The 19,159-nt window shown below is 47.6% G+C and overlaps 1 pseudogene; it reads right to left on the minus strand.

The window, feature by feature from the left end:
* Positions 1 to 15,128: 15,128 nt before the first annotated feature.
* LOC118579363 lies at positions 15,129 to 16,065 on the minus strand (annotated as a pseudogene).
* Between the last annotated feature and the right edge of the window lie 3,094 nt (positions 16,066 to 19,159).

Genomic DNA, 19,159 nt, shown 5'->3' on the forward strand with positions numbered 1-19,159 from the left:
TTTTCCATCTTTCTTTTAAAAATCTGTTCACTTTATGGAATTAATAACTTGTTTTGTAGCTCATTTTCTCCAAGGATAGAGTACAGAAAGGTATTTACAAATTGTTTTTAAAAGATTCTGGGTAGGGTTGGGGATGTGGCTAAGTTCATAGCGTGTTTACCTGATATGGACAAAGCCCTGGGTTCGAATCCCGGAAGCGAATAAACCAGGTGTGGGGGCAAACATTGCAGTGCCTGTGCTTACAAGGTTGAGACACAAGGATCAAAAGTTCAGGGGTATCCTTGGCTACCTATCCAGTCCAAGGCCCACCTGGGATACTTAAGACTCTTGCCTCAAGAGAACAAAACTCACAAAAATCTCTGAGTAGACTAGCTGCTAGGTGAAGGAAGAGCACAGTAATGGTTTCCAGAAGATCACTGGTTCCCAGACTCCCCTAGGCCAAGCAATACAAAGGCAAAGGTGTCTTCCTGGTGACAGATGGGTTTCTCAACCTGTGGGTCACCACCCCTTTGGCAAACCTCTTATCTATCTCCGAAAATATTTACTTTACGATTCATAAGAGTAGCAAAATTGGGGTTGGGGGTTTAGCTCAGTGGTAGAGTGCTTGCCTAGCAAGCACAAGGCCCTGGGTTCGGTCCTCAGCTCTGGGGGAAAAAAAAAGTAGCAAAATTACAGTTATGAAGTAGCAATGGAAATAACCTTCTGGTTGGAGGTCACCACAACATGAGGAACTGTATTACAAGGTTGCAGCATTAGGGAGGGTGAGAACCGCTGCTGTAGACTCTGATGCTCGCAGCCCAGCTCCCTCCCTCTGGGGCAGTTCCTAGACCTCCGGAAACCCATTGTATTAGTGGCTTTTCTCGTTGTGGTGACCAAATCCCTGATAGAAGGAAGGGAGGAGGTGTCTGGGGGGCTTGCAGTTTGAGGGGATACATTTCACCTGGAGGAGGAGGCATGGCATCAGGAACTTGGGGCTCCCCCATTTGGAAACAGAGGGTAGGCAGAAAGTGGAGCTAGTCTGTAAATTGTCAAGACCTCCTCCCTGTGACCCACTCCCTGAACTGAGGTTCCACATCCTAAAGGTTCCACACTTTTCAAAACAGCCACACCAGCTGGAGCCAAGCATTAACACATGAACCTGTAGGGAAACATTTCACCATTTCATGTTCAAACCTCAGCTGCCAACTGACACACCCATGCCACTTGGAGTGTGAGTGAACTGTGCCTCCGTGGTCTGAAGATCAACTTCTTCCCAGCATCCTGAAGATGGAGTGGGGTCTTGGGAGGGAGGCATGCAGTCACTGGTCTCTTGTCCACAGCTGCTGCAGCCTGCTTGGCTGGCTACCAGGTGCTCTTGTGTCCTGCAGGGTAGTGTAGAAATGAGCGATAACAGAAATGCCATCCTAGTCCATGTCACAGTAGCTCTCAGGGGACTTCATGTACCACTTGGACAGTCATACCTCAGGAACAGGTGTCCCTAGATTAGAGTGCACGGTGCCAGGGAACATCTGGAGAGTTAGAAACAACACTTAAGATGTCAACAGCCAGGAGTGGATCTGAATGTGTGTTAGAAAACATAACAAGCACAGAAAACTGGAGACATAAACTTTTCTGCAAAAGTCATCACACGTTGCTTAGTGACAGGGCTGAGTTCTGAGAAACCTGTCCGTGGGCGATTTCATCATTGCGTGGACATCACAGATTGCATGTACACTAACCACGATGCGGAGGATGTCACCAGGCAACAGGATCTCAGGGGACCATTGTCCTCTTTCAGTCCACAGTTGACTAAGGCAGCTTCTCCCAGCACCTGACTGTAATTCAGTCTAAGCCAGGCATATTGTCACAGCGATTTAGAGGGGAATATGGGAGGCAGCCTGTGTTTCCCAGGAATCCATACACGCCTCAGGGAGCCCTGAGGCAGAGGCTCTGAGCACCCTGGACTCCATCTTTTCAGCCTTCTTCCTCCTGCCTCCTTTCCTTGTTCCTCTCCCCCGGGAGAAGCTGGAGCACATGACAACGGGGTCACAGAGTTAATGGTCACAAAAGAGAAGCTGAAGTCCCGAGACTGGGATGCTTTCCTTTTCCTACTTGGTGCGTGGAGCCTGAACAAGAACTGGTGGATGCCGAAGGAGAGGCCCAACAGGCTGGGAAGCCGCTTACTACAGCATTTCAAAGATTCCCCACAAGGAACGTGTTGATTCCAAGAAGAAGGTGTCTTTACTTGTTTCTTGCTACTATAACAGAATACCTCAGACTGAATAAATATCTGTCTCTCTATATCTGTTTCTCATAGTTCTGGAGGCTAGGAAGTCCAAAGTCATGGTACTGGCTTCTGAATTAATGGTGGCTGGGTAACTGTGTCATAACATATGAAGTCATGGCATAGCAAGAGCACAAGAGTACTCAAATTCAGGCCTCTTTTCTTCTTTCTATTCTTCCTCCCCCAAATCCTTATATATTAGTGTATTTTATATACTACATATACACATATACACATACTCAAAAAAGTGATAAGTTCAGTAAACAGATAAATATTGGATGAATCATATTAAGTTGTTGTTAAATATATCCATTTGTTTGAAAGATTTGTTTTTTGTTTTGTTTGTGTGTGTGTGTGTGTGTGTGTGTGTGTGTGTGTGTGTGCGTGTGCCTCATATGTTCATACATGTGGAGGCCAGAAGAGGGCATCTGATCCACTGGAGCTGGAGTTATAGGTGGTTCTGAGGCTCCCAACACGGATGAAGGGAACCGAACTTGGGTCCTCTGCAAGAGCAGCGAGTGCCTCTAAGTCATCTCCCAACCCCTGACTCTTCTAGTCTCCCTGCATTTGATCCCTAGAATCCACGTGGGGGAAGGAGAGGCCTGAGCGGCTAGCTGTCCTCTGACCTCTGCACCCCACTTCTCTTGTGTGTCTATGTGTGCATGCATGTCCACATGTGTGTCCAGTGTATGTTCACATGTGTGCAGTGTGTGTCCACATGTGTGTGCAGTACATGTCTACATGTGTGTATGTCCACATGTGTGCAGTGTATGTCCACATGTGTGTGCTGTGCAGGTCCACGTGTGTGTGCAGCGCATAGGCTGATGGAGGCACGCATGTTCGTCCCCTGTGGGTCTCCACCTTTTTAAACTTTAATCTAGGGTTACTCACTGAGCCTGCAGCTTGTATGCCTACTTTTCCCAGCCCTGGGGTTACAGGGTTTGCCTGACTTCATGGGTGCTGGGGACTTGAACTCAGGTCCCCTTACTTTCTGGTTTATCCACTGAGCCATCTCCTCACCCTTCCTATCCTCTTCTTATAAAGACATCAGTCTCATCATAGGGCCCCACCATTAAGACTTCATCTAGGAAAAAAAAAAGTAGGGGTTGGGGATTTAGCTCAGAGGAAGAGCGCTTGCCTAGCAAGCACAAGGCCCTGGGTTTGGTCCTCAGCTCTGGGGGAAAAAAAGACTTCATCTAGTCAGTTACCTCCCAAGGCCCATGATCAGATGTGGTGGTACAGGCTCTATTCTCAGCATCTGGGAGGTAGAGGCAGGAGGATGGCACTCAAGGTCATCCTTTGCTAAGTAGTGAGTTTGAGGACAGCCTGGGCTTCTAGAGACTGTATCTCAAAACAAACAAACCTCAGAAATGAGAAAGTGAAAGAAAGGAGCCTGCAGACCTGAGACAAGAAGTCAAAACCCCAAACACTAGTTACAGATCTAACAAATCAAAATAAATCACCGCCAAGAACAAACCAGCATCACAGAGGAGAAACCATAGACACAGAGGAAAGAGGTGAAGAAATTACATGGATCAACGTCCAAGACATTCTAACCCAAGGATAATCGATATTCCTCAACAAAAGGAGCTTGATACAGACCAGACACAGAATGGGCAGATACTCTGACTGAATAAAGCTAATGTGGACATCTGGAAGATACAGACTACTCTAGGAAGAACGCGGTTCAGCGAGATTGGCATCAGCACATCTCGTTTAAGGCTCTGGACTAGAGAGAGGGCTCAGCAGTTAAGAGCACTTGCTGCTCTTGCAGAGGACCCAGGGTCAGTCGCCAGCACCCACATCAAGTGACTCACTGTTAACTCCAGTTCCAGGGGCAACTGATGCCCTCTTCTGTTCTCTTTGGACTGCATACACATGGTGCACATAAACTCATGCAGGCACACACACACACATACACATACATAATAGAGAAACTATTTTAAAATATGTTTAAGGGAAAAAGAATTTAAAAAGAATTGTTGCTGGGCACAGTGGTGGTGATCAATCAAAGAGGAACAGGGGGAAATCGTGTCTTGTCATTCAGTTATGGGCCTCCAACCCAGAGTCTTACGTGTGCTAGGCAAGTACTGTACCCGTGAACTACATCCCCAGCCCCCCCACCAAAGTTTTGATGACATGATCTAGACAAGCAGTGATTCAGAATAACTGTAGATTGGAGGAGCCCTGGAGCAGGGGTTCTCAACCTGTGGGTCAAGACCCCTTCGGGGATTGAACGACCCTTTCAGAGGGGTCGCCTAAGACCATCGGAAAACACAGACATTTATATTACAATTCATAACAGTAGTAAAGTTACAGTTCTGAAGTAGCAATGTAAACAACTTCTGGTTGGGGTCACCACAGCATGAGGAGCTGTATTAAAGGGTCCCAGCTTTAGGAAGGTTGAGAACCACTGTTCTAGAGGAACACGTTGGGTATTGAATTCCCTGTGCGGACAGCTAGGACTAAAGGAGGTAACTGAGCCAAGATCAGGGGGAGGGGTGGGAAGAGGCAGGCAGCTGACAGTGTCATCACTGAGGTCTCACGGCTGGAGCAGTGCATCCAGCTACCTTCCCACCCTACCGTGGCAAGCACCTCTGTCTTATAGAATGGAGTAGCCAATTCCCGGTATGTCTGTATATCTTACTACCTGTGTCTTCGTCCAGGATGGAGTTATTCACTAGTTTGACCCATGTTTACTATGAAACAGTAGGTATATTATAATCTATGAAATAATAGATTTAGGAGTTGGGGATTTAGCTCAGTGGTAGAGCGCTTGCCTAGCAAGCGCAAGGCCCTGGGTTCGATCCTCAGCTCCACATTAAAAAAAAAATAGATTTATTATGTCTATTTTTTTTCCATTCAAAATTATGGTTTTCTTATACAGATTTGGTGTTTGGGGGTTACCTCAGCCCATGTGGGCTGCTGTAATAAAAACACCACAGACTGGGTGGCTATCACAGCAAACCCTGGAGGGTGGTGACCCAAGGTCACAAACAGGTGAGACATGCTTCTGGGCTCATGCCGGAAGTGATATGAGCCTGCTTAAGATTGAAGGGGGAATGAGCTTGCTTGCTCTCAGTTTGTTTACTTACTGTGTGTATATACACTCGCATAAGAGGTCAACTTGTGTGAGTCTGTTCTTAGGGTCCTGGGAATTAGACTCAGGTTGTCATGTCTGTGGCAGGTGCCCTCACCCAGGGAACCACCTTGCTGGCCCAGGAGCATTTTTTAAAGAGGGCATTAATCCCACTCACAAAGGCCCCACCATTCTAGCCTAGTCCACGCACAAAGGCCCCACTTCTAACACATTCCCACAGAGGGATGAGATTTCCACAGATTCAGAGTACAGGGAGGGCCTGTGCTTTCAGAGGTCTGCAAAGAGGAGTTGAAATGCCCATTTCATAGTCAGCACTGCTGAAACCCAGGCTACTCAGGCTTGAGGATGGAAGGAAGCAAGGTTCTGGAGCCGGCCATGAACTCAGGGGCAGCGGCCTCTGCATCTCTCACAGCTTCTAAGGAGCAGGCAGGCCAGCATCCCTGATGGATTCTGGTTTTAAGGGCTGATTACCAGCCGGTCACTTTACTGTGTGGATAAACGGGTACTCAATACCTAGTGGTCAGAAAATCACCGTTGTCCATGCTGCAGACAGGGAGATGTCACAGACTCACCCGGAAGCCTGGGCTGAGTTAGAGACTGCTCTGGAGTTAATAAGCCAGTAGGCTAGCATCCCTGCCTATAATCTAGGCACCTACCAGGGACTGGCAGCATAGCACAGTGTGAGACGCTCCCCTAGCATACACAAGGCCTTGGGGTTGATCTCCACACAACACAATTAAAGTTAGCTATTTCTTTCTTTCTTTCTTTCTTTCTTTCTTTCTTTCTTTTTTTTTTTTTTGGAGCTGAGGATCAAACCCAGGGCCTTGGGCTTGCTAGGCAAGCGCTCTACCACTGAGCTAAATCCCCAACCCATGCTATTTCTTTATTTATTTTCAGGCAAATTCTATGTAGACCAGAAACTCACAGAAATCCATCCGCCTCTGCCTGCAGAGTGCTGGGATTAAAAGTGTGCACCCCACACCTGGCAACAAAGTTTAAAAAAGAAAAGAATCGGGGCTGGAGAGAGAGCACCATGGTTAAGAGCACTTGCTTTTGCAGAGGATCTGGGTTCAGTCTCCAGCACTCACATTACATCTCACAACTGTAACTCCTGCCCAGTGGATCTGATTCTTCTGACCCACGCAGGCTCCTGAATGCATGTGGTGCACACACATACAAAGTTAAATAAATATTTAAAAAGTAAGAAGAAAGGGAAGGAGAAGGAAATCAGGTCCCACAGAACATATAAACATACATACCACACACATGGGGGTCGGGGAGAGAAAAATAAAAAAGCTGGGCATGGTGGCACACACCTTTCATCCCAGCACTCAGGAGGCAGAGGCAGGTAGATCTCTGAGTTTGAGGCCAGCCTGGTCTACAGAGTGAGTTTTAGGACGACCAGGGCTACACAGAGAAACCTTGTCTCAAAACAAACAACTGAAATAATAATAGTAATAATAAGGGGCAGGAGATGTACTCAGTTGGTAGAGTTTGCCTAGCCTGCATGAAGCCCTGGGTTTAATCCCCCACAACCACATATGGGAGTTGGGGTGGCAGAGTCTTCTAATCCCAGCACTTGAGAGAAAAAGGCAGAAGAATCAGAAGTTTAAGAGTTTAAGGTTTTCCTCCACTACACTGGGCTACATGAGACCCTGTTTCCAAAGGAGAAGAAGAAGTGGGTGGGGGGTAGAGAGAAAGGGAAGGGGAGAGAGAGAGAGAGAGAAAGAGAGAGAGAGAGAGAGAGAGAGAGAGAGAGAGAGAGAGAGAGGGGAGAGAAAGTTTGGGGGGAATGAATTGAGTTACCAACCCCCTCCCCACCCTCTACATAACCCCTTGTGGCCAGAAGGAACTAGTTTTTAAATCTCCCTCAGCATGGGTTACCTGGGTGCCTGCCTAGTCCTCGAATAAACAGACTCACATTTCCCACATTCTCTTGTGACTGGTTTCAAAATCTGTGTCCCTCACCAAGAACCCAAGTTTTTTGTTGAGCCAAGGGTCCAAGCTGGCCTCAAACTCAAAGCAATCCTCCTGCCTCAACCCCATGAGTGACAGGATTGTGGGCATGAGCCACCACACCTGGGAAATATTTAGACCTTCCTAGCTAAAAGTTGTAAGTCTGTCAGAAAGTCCTCAGTCCTTCAGGAATGAATGAAGTGCCAGAATTCCCATGGATGCCTGTGAAGCTGGAGAATCCCTAGTCCAGTCTGTTCATGGTCAGCAGTGCTGTGGAGCTGCTAGTCAGTCTCCTTCCTTCTCCCCCCCTCCCCCCCTCTTCTTTCCCTTTCTCTTTTCTCTGTTTCTCCTTCCTTCCCTCTCCTTCCTTCCCTCGTCCCTTCCTTCCCTCCCTTTTCTATACTGGGGATCAAACACAGGCCCTGTGTCATCCATGGACCCACTAGGAGGTAATAACATGGAGTATTGTATATGCTTATTTTAGGGGGAGATGGCTCCGGGCACAGTGTGATCCCTCAGATTACATAACATTGTGCTTATTGATCCCAAGAACCAAGTGGCTGGCACTAATAGTCTGCATTGAGTAGCAACCAGAGTCCTTGGTCTTAGAAAGCCAAGACAGTAACAGAAAGCTGCAGAACCCCAGAACCACTTCTGCATCTGCTCCCTGCAGGTGAGATCACAGCAAGAGCCATTGAAGGCATGGCCTGCATAGAGTCCAGTTTCAATATCACCTCAGTCTCGATCCCATTGTGTTTAGCTGGCTTGCTTTCTAAATGCTGTAGCTAAAAATGTCCAAAAGGAGAAGAAATCAGAAACCTAAGCGCTGTGGCTGTTGTGACCCTGCGCGCAGGTCTGGTTCTCATAATCCAGTAGATGAAAACATGGCAGCATGTCTGACAATTCAGAGAGCCAAGTGTCTCTCCCAGAAAAATGGCTCTGCTGAGTGACCCCGGTTCACCCAGATGGACCCTGGCGCTCATCTGTCACCTGAGAAAGGAAGGAGGCTGAGTCTTTCTGCCTTCCTAGGTCTCGGCCATTCATTCGCACACAATAATATTCGGTTACACATTCCCTCAGTGCCCTGGCAACAACTGAAGCCAAAGACTCTCATTACAGACTGGCTGGTGGTGATGAGGGAGCCGCTTTCATGCCTTACAAACAGCAGGTCTTGTTAGGTTATGAACGTCAATAGAGTTTAGCTCATGTTTTACTTCAGTACTGGGGAGCTCTAGGCTAAGCAAGCGCTTCCCAACCCCATTTGGTTTTTATTTATTTATTTATTTATTTATTTATTTATTTATTTATTTATAGTTTTTCGAGACAGGGTTTCTCTGTATAGCTTTGCACCTTTCCTGGAGCTCACTCTGTAGACCAGGCTGGCCTCAAACTCACCGAGATCCGCCTGGCTCTGCCTCCCCAGTGCTGGGATTAAAGGCATGTGCCACCACCACCCGGCTTGATTATTTATTTATTTATGATTTTTGGAGACAGGCTTCTCTGTGTAGCCTTCCTTTACTGTCCTGGGACTTGCTATGTAGACCAGGCTGGCCCCAAACTCAGAGATCCACCTGCCTCTGCTTCCCAAATGCTGGGATTAAAGCTACCACTGCCTGGCTTATTTTTATTTATTTATTTGTCTATCTATCTATCTATCTATCTATCTATTCGGGGTTTTTTTGTTTTGTTTTGTTTGGTTTGGTTTTTTGAGACAGGGTTTCTCTGTGTAGCTTTGTGCCTTTTCTGGAGCTCACGTGGTAGCCCAGGTTGGCCTGGAACTCACAGAGATCCGCCTGGCTCTGCCTCCCGAGTGCTGGGATTAAAGGCGTGCACCACCACCGCCCGGCCTTATTTGTTTTTTTGAGACAGGATTTCTCTGTGTAGCTTTGCACCTTTCCTGGATCTCGCTTTGTAGACCAGGCTGGCCTCAAACTCACAGAGATCCGCCTGGCTCTGCCTCCCGAGTGCTGGGATTAAAGGCGTGCACCACCACTGCCCAGCTTATTTTTATTTTTTAATTAAAAATTGTTTTATTTATGTGCCAGGGTTGGGGATTTAGCTCAGTGGTAGAGCACTTGCCTAGCAAGTGCAAGGCCCTGGGTTCGGTTCTCAGCTCTGGCAAAATAAATAAACAAACAAACAAACAAATAAATAAAAATAGTATTTATGTGCCAGCAAGATGGGCTCAGTGGGTAAAAGCACTTGCTGTGGAGCCTACATAAAGTTGGGAAGAGAACCACCTCCACAAAGTTGTCCTTTGATCTCCATATGCACTCTGTGACACATATACCCATCCCCACAGTAATACATCAAAATTAATTCATTAATTAATTTTTTTGGGGGGGAGGAGGACAAGGTTCACTCTGCAGCACTATGTAGACCAGTGTAGGCTATACCTTTAATCCCAGCACTTGGAGGGCAGAGGCAGGCGGATCTCTGAGTTTGCAGCCAGCCAAGTCATGCTGAGTTCTAGGTCCTGAAAAAAAACATTACTGTGTGTATGTGACCATGCCCTTGCTCCATGAGGGGTCAAGGAGGACCACCCCCTTCACCCCCTTCACAATCCCTGAGTGCCAGCCATGCCCAGAGAAGTGGAGAAAGGAACATGAGTCTGGCATAGTGATGCACACCTGTGATCCTAGCACCTAGTTAATGGAGGCAGGAGGATCGGTATTTGAAGCCTGACCTGAGCCATGAAGCCATATCCTGTCTCCAAAACAAAAGCAAAGGAGGAGGTGGCAGGCTGGGTGGCACGTGACCGCAACCCCAACATCTGGGAGGCAGGAGGCAGGAAGATCAAGAGTATAAAGTCACTCTCAGTTACACAGCAAGTTTTTGACCTGCCTGGACTACATAAGACTCTGTCCCAGAAAAGGGACTTGGAAGGATTTGGATACCCAGGGGAAAGTCCCATGTGGTTGTGATAGCAGAGGCCAAGACTGGGGGATGCTTCTTGAAGCCAAAGCCATTGATAGCTAGCCAATCTTCGAGAGCTCATTGGCAGATGGACAGCTTCTCCCTCACAGCCCACAGAAGCCAGCCTTGGAGATACCCGGACTTCAGGCCTCCGGAACTGAGAAAATAAACATGTGTAGTTTTAAGCCACCCAGTTTGTGCTATCTCGGCACGGCTTGTCCTGGCCATCTAATATGGCCGCCTCAGGTTCTACTAATGTAGTTCATTGTCCTATGTCCCAGGACATGGGAGTTGACTTTAATATCATTTTTAAACAGTAAATGTAGCCAGCACGCCTGTAATCCCAGCACTCGGGAGGCAGAGGCAGGCAGATCTCTATGAGTTTGAGGCCAGCCTGGTCTACAAAGCAAGTTCCAGGAAAGGCGCAAAGTTACTGTGGACCAGACAGCATCTGGTCCCGTGCAATGGCCATGGAAGATGGGACACACTTCCTCCGCAGGCCCACAGGGAAGGTTCTGGACTAGGGAGTCCAAGTAAAGCTGTCCATAGATTGAGACTTGCAAGCATTCCTTAGAAAGTTCCCTGAGAGCCCTGCTAACCTGCATTGTGGAGACCTGGGAAGCGCTGGCCTCTGTGTGAGAAGAAGCCTGGAGGAGACCTGTGTGGTTTGATGGGGGAATGCTTTGGTAATGTTTTAGTTATACTTAAAAAAAAAAAAAATCCCCCACCCCTAGTTAGACTTTTCATTCACGAGACAAAACACCTGAGAGCTTGAGGAAGAATTTGTTCTGTTTCATGGTTTCAGGCCACAGTCCCGGGCCCAATGGTGAGGGAGAACATCGTGGCAGATAAGAAGCAGAGAAAGGCCCAGAGACCTGGTCAAAGGCACCCTTCCAGTGACCTACTTCTTACAGCTAGGCCCTACCTCCTAAAGTGTCCACTACCTCCCAAAACAGTGCCACCACCTGGGATGAGCATCCAACAGATGAAATGTCCAGGACATTTCATATTCAGACCCAAACAGTTGTGAGTGACTGGGAGCTTCCAGGAAGAAGGCTGCCCAGAGCAGGTCTCTGAAGGAAGTGGTGAACCACAGAGTCAGCAGTGGAATCAAAACAAGTTATACCCATCATGATGTCATGGGGCTCCATCTTCCCCTGCCTCCCTCAAACCCCTCGTGGTACATGAACACTGACCCTGGGCTGCTGCCTCCTCTCAGTCAGAAATGTCAGGGCAATGTGGAATTTCCACATTATTTATCTAGTTTTAGATTGGTTTATTTTGTTTTATGTGCATAAGTGTTTTGCTCCTATGTCGGTCTGGGTATTGTGTGCATCCTAGAACTGGAGTTGTGGACAATTGTGAGCCCCCATGTGAGTTCGGGGAGTCAAATAACCTGTATGTATCCTCTGCCAGAGTAAGTGCTCTTAACTACTGAGCCATCCTTCCAGCCAACAACATATATATTTCCCCCTCTGCTTAGTTCTTTGCTTTGTAGTTAGAGGTATTAACAGTTATTCCCAAAACTTCTCAACTGTAGATTTTACTTGCACTAAAAAAATAAAAGTAAGCTGGGTACGGCAGTGTATGCCTATATAGTCTCAGCACTTGGAGGTAGAGGCAGGAGGACCAGGAATTCAAGTCCAGACCAGTCAGGACTACGTGAGACACTGTGTCAACAGGTAAGTAACCCAGGTCTGGTGGCTCAGACCTATAATTTCAGCCACTCAATAGACTGAGGCAGAAGGATCACAGTTCAAAGCCTGTCTTGGAAGACTTAGGAATACCTTGTCTCAAAAAAATGTGGAGGCCAGAGAGCTGACTCAGTTGGTAAGGTGCTTGCTGAAGAGCTGACTGGGTTGGCAAGGTGCTTGCTGTGCACGCATGAGAAACTGAGTTTGACCTCTCCGCAGCACCACCGTGGCAAGGTGTGCTGGTAAAACCAGATGCTGGGGAGGTAAGGACAGGAGGATCCCTGGTACTGCGTGGCCAGCCAGCTTACCCAGATCAGTGAGCTGGTCCCAAGGAGAGACCCTGTCTCAAAAGACAAGGTGGTTTCAACCATTCATGCTCTTGCAGTCCCTCCTCTTTCTCGACCGTTGGACACCTGGAGCTCCACCGGGGGCCTGGCTGAGGATCTCTTTATCCACTTCCATCAGTTATTGGATGAGAGTTCCAAGACGACTGTTAGGGTGTTTAGTCATCTGATCACCAGACTAGGTCAGATCAGGTTTTCTCTCGACCATTGCCAGTCTACAGAGGATATATCATTGTGGATTTCTGGGGACCTCTGGAGCACTCTGCCTATTCCTGTTCTCATGTGGTCTTCATTTATCATGGTCTATTATTCCTCATTCTCCCTTTCTGTTCTTGATCCAGCACAAGGACAAATAGCCAATCGAAAGAAAGCACATGAATTATGAACCAAAGGCTGTGGAGCCCCCAGCTGGATCAGACCCTCTGGATAAGTGAGACAATTGAATAGCTTGAACTGTTTGGGAGGCACACAGGCAGTGGGACCTGGACCTGTCCTTAGTGCATGAGCTGGCTGTTTGGAACCTTGGGCTTACACAGGGACACATGCTCAGCCTGGAAGGAGGGGACAGGACCTGCCTGTACTGAATCCACCAAGTTTAAATGAATCCCCAGGGGAATCTTGGCCCTGGAGGACATGGGAATGGTGGGGGGACCTGGGGGGGAGAGTGGGGGGGTGGGAGGGGGGAAGACAGGAGAACTATGGCTGATGTATAAAATTAAAACACATTTAAAAAAAAGACAAGGTGGTAACAACTTCCTGAGGAACAGCACCCAGGGTGACCTCATGCTTGACAAGCATAATCATGTGTGTCCATACTTGCACCTATACACATAAAAACATGCAAACACACGCACACAAAGAATAAGAATAAAAATAAAATCTTGAGAGAGAGAGAGAGAGAGAGAGAGAGAGAGAGAGAGAGAGAGAGAGAGAGAGAGAGAGAAAGAGAGAGATGAGCTCTGGAAAATGGGTGGAGATGCAGAAAGTCTCTCTCTCCCCAAGCTGTATTAAGTTCTGTTTAATGGAGAGCCCGGGAAAAGGATGTAACTCCTTTAAAGGGTGGGCCGCCCTGCAGCTGAAGCCGAGCTGTAAAACTGGGACGTAGAGAGGTTAGTAAAGAGCGAGGTCCTGTGACCGTCTGACTATCTGCTGGGAGGGCGTTTGGAATGGCCTCAATGCTAGCTGCTGAGGAAACCAGTGTTCGGAAAAATAACATCATGGGACTTTTTATATGGCCCACTGGTACTGTGATGCAATGTGAGCTTTTGAGCATTTTCCCAACTTTCTGTTCTTACTGCAGGAAAAGGGGGGAATTGGAGGAGGGCTCAGAGGCCGGTGTTAATTACCAGTGCTTCTCTCAGATAAATTATAAACAGACAGTTAAAGAACTCTTCAGCTACAGCCAGGAAACAAAGCAGTCTTTAAATGCTTCACATGTCAAGATGCCCTCATTTCCAGAGCACCACAGCTGTGTATAACCCTAAAGATAATTTTTTTTTTCTCTCCAAGGAATGATTAAGTAGAGTTGGTTGGCTGTTTTGTTTTGTAATATTACTCCGTAACTCTCATTCCTGGGCTGGTGGCAGATATCAATAATCAATCAAGGCAGTTTAATTTCCCCATACCCACCCCCCATGTCTAGATGATACCACAGACTCTTCAACAGTGTGTGCCCGATGTCTCCTGAAGCTGGATCAGCATCGGCATGTGAGCCAAGTCGGCATCTGGAACAGTGTGGTTGCTGGAGTCAGCTCAGCTCAGTCACTTAAGCTTTTAGACCAATGCCCTTATCTGTGAAAGGCAGATAATAACAGCACATATCTCATAGCACTGTTATAAGATGAAATCAGTTACTATACCCTCAGTGCTTAGAAAATATGTGCTTTTTTTTTTCTAAAATCGTTAGCTGGGTATGATGCTGTATACCAGTAATGAGGAAGCTGAAGCGGGATAATCAAGTTTGAGGAAAGCCTGGGCTACATGGTGAAGGCCAAGACAGTGTCTCACTACTGTCTCCAAAAGTGAAAGACCTTTACTGCTTAACCCTGCAAGAACAGTGGACTGAGATGTAGTCACGATCAGGGCTGAGGCTGAGTAGCTCAGTTGGTACAGTGCTTGCGGAGCATGTTCCCGGTTTGATCTTCAGCACTGAATGCATAAACTGGGCATGGTGGTACTGGCCTGTAATCTCAGCTCTCCGGAGGCGGAGGGCAGGAAGATCAGAAGTTCAAGGTCAAGCCAGCCAAGATGGCACACACCTTTGATCCCAGCATTTAGAAGGCAGTTGGGCCTCTGTGAGTTCAAGGCCAGCCTGGTCTAGTATTGAGTTCAGGGCCAGCCAGAGTTATATAGTGAGATCCTGCCTCAAAAAATAAATAAATAAACAAACAAACAAATAAATAAATAAATAAATAAATAAAGGGTCCCAAGAGATGGCTCTGCTCTTCCAGAGGTCCTGAGTTCAATCCCAGCACCCACATGGTGGCTCACAACCATCCGTAATGAGATCTGATTCCCTCTTCTGGCCTGCAGGCAAACACATTGGCAGAACACTGTATACATAAAAAATACATTAATCTTTAAATAAACAAATAAAAAATGAAGAAAGATGATGAAGGATATAATATAAAAATATTTCTGGATCTGAAAGCAGGTGCCCCTGAAAGTCCTTTAGCGTACTTGATACAATGAATAAAAAGACACAGACACATTATCTAACATTCCTAGATCACAGGGACAAAGCAGAAGCAGAAGCCAACCATGGCAGGACCGCAGAGGCATACAAAGAAACACTGGACTGTCAGCCTTCTTTGATCCCATCTGCCTTCTTGGGTCTGTGATGCCACTGTGGGGACTCAGCTGTCACTGTCCTCGCCGTCCCCAGATGCACCCAGCTGGCTCAGGGAGGAGGCCCGGGTGTCTAGGGTGCAAGGTTGGCTGCCTTCCTACTCTCAAGGGCACCCGCGGGGCATCCAGACCTGCTCTGAGCCCCCGTTGGCTTCCGCCTTCACCTTCTTTGGCACAACCAAGCCAGCCAGCTGTGCCCTGCTGCCCACTGGCGCTGCCTTCCTCTTGGCCTTGGGTACGTCGTCCAGGAGGGCTGTGGGGTTGGGTCTTGCTGCTGCCTGTGGTCGGGAAGGGGAGCTTTGTCTTCTGAGCTGGAATCCTCCAGAAGCCTGTGGCGGTGGCGAGCCTCCTCCAGCAAGACCACAGTCTTCCTCCACCTGCTGCTCCTGCGACAGGCCGCGCTGCAACAACTGAGCCTCGAAGTCCACGTGCGCCTGCCGCCGCCGGTTCAGCTCCTTCAGCCACGAATACCAGCATCAGCTCCTGCAGGTTTTCCAGCACTTCCATCTCCAGCTTCGAGTCCTTCGTGCGGTTCTCTAGGACCTTTCACGGGGTTGTTGCGCTCCTCATCCTCGCCCCTCGGCCCCCTCCCCTGCACACGCTTCTCTTCCTCCTCCAGGAGCTTCTCGGCCTGGAAGCTGTGTGTGGCCCCCGTGCTCCATGGTGTAGTCCATGTCTTGAAGGTGATCTCAGCCAAGCAGCGCGTGCACTTGATATAGAAGTCAAAGATAGGTAGGCCCAGACAGGCCTCGTTCTGGGCCATTTCTTGGCGGGCACTGAACTTCTTCCCCTTGTAGATAAATTCTCCACATGTCTGACACTTCATGTAGAAGGGGCCATCAGCCGAACCACGTACTGCTGGTCTTTGGGTAGCTTGAGTGTCGGGATCTTTGACGGGTCGAAGTCAGGTGAGTATTATTTGTTTAGAACTTTCTGTTCCGACATCTTTGCTTCCTCTTCGCTTCCTGTCCGTGGCACAAGCGAAGAAGCAGTTTGCTTTGGTCTATGGGACCAGCCGTTCTCTTGATGTCACTTCCTCGGAGGCCTTACTGGCTGTAGCTTACAGGCTTCAGTGTCTTTGGCTGCAATCTCTGTCGATCATGGCTGCGCGTGTAGGTGAGGCCATAAATAAAAGTTCTGGGAGTATCTGGATCTCCTGTATGCGTGTACACCACCCTGGAAAGCGCAGAGAAAGCTAACTGGAGTCAATAAGGTTTTTGAAAAGTTTCAATGTGGGAAAGCCAGCCTGCAGCAAAACAAAACAAAACAAACAAACAAACAAACAAACAAACAAAAAACTGCTTTGCACTTTAAACGGATGCCACAACCCTGCGGGGACTGGACAAGACACTGGGGGATCAATTGCCCCACGTGGCTATGTCAGGGTGGGTCAGTCTTTCCAAATTCCTACCCCACAGGAAAGTCTGTCAGATATTCTGGGTTTAGCAGCAGAAGACAAGTACTGCCTTTGGGACGTGTGTCCCCCACTGAAACATGGAGAATCTGTGACTGCCTAGGTAGCTGGGAAGCTGTCTCGCTTCTGCTTATTTATATCCCTCTTCGATCTGATGGCATTTGATGACTAGGGTACTAATAGCTTTGCCAGTTTAATGGCTCTCCTCCGACCTCCCTCCCCCCTCCCCAAGGCTACAACCAGCCATGAGTTCATTAGTACAGACAGGTGTGCCTCATTCACAGGCTTCGAAGTAGCACTGACTACAGACAGTTTTCAGGGGTCCTTAAATTTCTGTGGACTTTTAACCCAAAGCCATAGCCTTTTGCTATGACACCAAGATGTAAATCTGTTCCAGTTGTTTTACAGACCCCTGCAGGTTCCTGCACAGGCCCGCTCCTCTGCTCGTGCCAGGCCAACCCAAAAGGGGTTGAAGCGCAATCCTAATTAGTTTTAACAGTTAAAGCCCAGAGTCAGATATTATGGTGAAAGCTGAAAGGTCAGAGAAGCAGAGCAGCAGCCACCTGAGACTTCTTACCTCTATGAAATCTCAGACCAAATAGGGTATCCTGTCTCTACGAATCCTCAGATTGAATGGGCACCTGAGATCCTTTCTCCACCTGCCTTATGTTCTTGTCTCCACTTCCCGGGTGCTGGGATTAAAGGTGAGAGCCACCACAGTCCAGCTCTGTTTCTCTTTTAGACAGATTCAGCCTCGTGTAGTCTAGGGTGGTCTTGAATTTCTGATTTTCTGCTTCCTCCTCCCAAGTGCTGGGATTAAAGGTGCGTATCACAATTGTCTGGCTTCTATGGTTAACTAGTGGATAGCTCTGCCCTCTGACCTCCAGGCAAGCTTTATTTGTCAGGACACAAACAAAATATAAACCGGAGGTCCTCTACCTGAACCAGCCAGCCCCTGCACCAGCTCCAAGGATGCTAACTGGGCAAGTACTGACAGGTTGATTACACCCACATGCTCACTTGTGAAAAGCCCTGTTACTTCCTAATTCTTGATATTTTTACAGGATGGATTTCCTGTATCTGGGGAAACAGCAGATGTGATGGGTCAGGTACTCCTGGACACATCATCCCCTGGTTTGGTGTGACATCCCTCAAGCTCCTGGAACATCAGTACTGGTACCACCTCTCCAGACTCAAGTACATATCTACTCTTTTGTCTGGCTTATTCACCCCTGCTTCTTCTGTACAATCAAGGCACATCTCCATTTCATTCTTTTTCCCTCAGCTAGCCCCGTTTATAGGGCAAGTGTTAATAAGCTGTTTGTTTTTTTTTTTCTCCTAGCAACCTGCCATCTCTGCCTCCTCAAGAAACAGGTGCCTGAGGTCTCCAGAATGGCAGTTAACCAAATACTTCTTCACTCACACCTCCCACTGAGCATGACCCCACCAACTCCCAACTTCCCCTCCCCATGTCATCCTATGCCCCAGGAAGTAGCCAGACTTGAACTGGCACCCCTATACCCAAGGAGTCTTGGGATGATTAGGTGGAAGCCCCACCTCTCTCTTTCCCTAGACTCCGCCCCTAAGAAATCCGGCCAAGAGTCAGGATCACGCCCACAGGCTACTTAAGACCTGGTTGCCATACCTGCTGAGTGCTCTCTCCCCTGCCTTCCGAGAGTCACCCAGGAGTGCTTTGTTCTGCTCATTAAACCTGGACTTAATAATTCGGCCTGATCTGACTTATTACATCGCAAGATTACTCACTACTGGGGGATTGAAACTTTTCAATCCAGTCTAGGTATCAATCAGTGTGAAGATAGAGCAAAGATTTTTTTTAATATAGTAACTTGAAAAATATCCTTCTTTTGGACTAGAGAGATGGCTCGGTGATGAAGAAGTTGCTTTTGCAGAGGGCCTGAGTTTCAGTTCCCAGCACCAACATGGGGGCTCACAGGCATCTGTAACCCCGGTTTCAAGGGATCCCACAGGCACGGACATGGTGCACATATTTGCACACAGGCCAGACATTCAGACACATAAAGCACAATCAATCTAAAATGAATCTTAGAAAATGTTAAGAGATAATTTTCAGGCTTGGAGATGGTTCAGCAGATGGTGGCCCTAGCTGCCAAAGCTGTGACCTGATTTCCATCGCTGGGACTTCCACGGTGGAAGGAGAGAAGTGACTCCAGCAAGCTGTCCTCTGACCTCTCCAGCACGCATGCCCACACACATACATTCACATGTGTGCACAAAACAAGTAATAACAATAAAAAACAGTTTTAAAGTAGATAATCCTTAAAAATGGTAACATTAAAGGTGATATTAAAGAGGCACAGATTTGTGTGGAATAAGGGAATTTGAAAGCAAATTTGTAAATAAGTTTTCTTGGAGGGGAGATGCAGAGAAGAGTATGGATTGATAATTTACATGTCTATAAGATTGATTAAGTTAGGTCTGGAGGCACAGGCCTGGAATCCTAGCATTTGGGAGTGAAGACAGGATAATTATGAGTCCAAAATCATCCTCGGCTATATAGTGAGTTCAAGGCTGTCTGGGCAATATAAGACCCTATAAGAATTATTATTTTGCTTTATTATCACTATCTACAATTTAGGATTCTTA

Source organism: Onychomys torridus, chromosome 3, assembly GCF_903995425.1.
Source record: "Onychomys torridus chromosome 3, mOncTor1.1, whole genome shotgun sequence".
Classification (NCBI taxonomy): domain Eukaryota; kingdom Metazoa; phylum Chordata; class Mammalia; order Rodentia; family Cricetidae; genus Onychomys; species Onychomys torridus.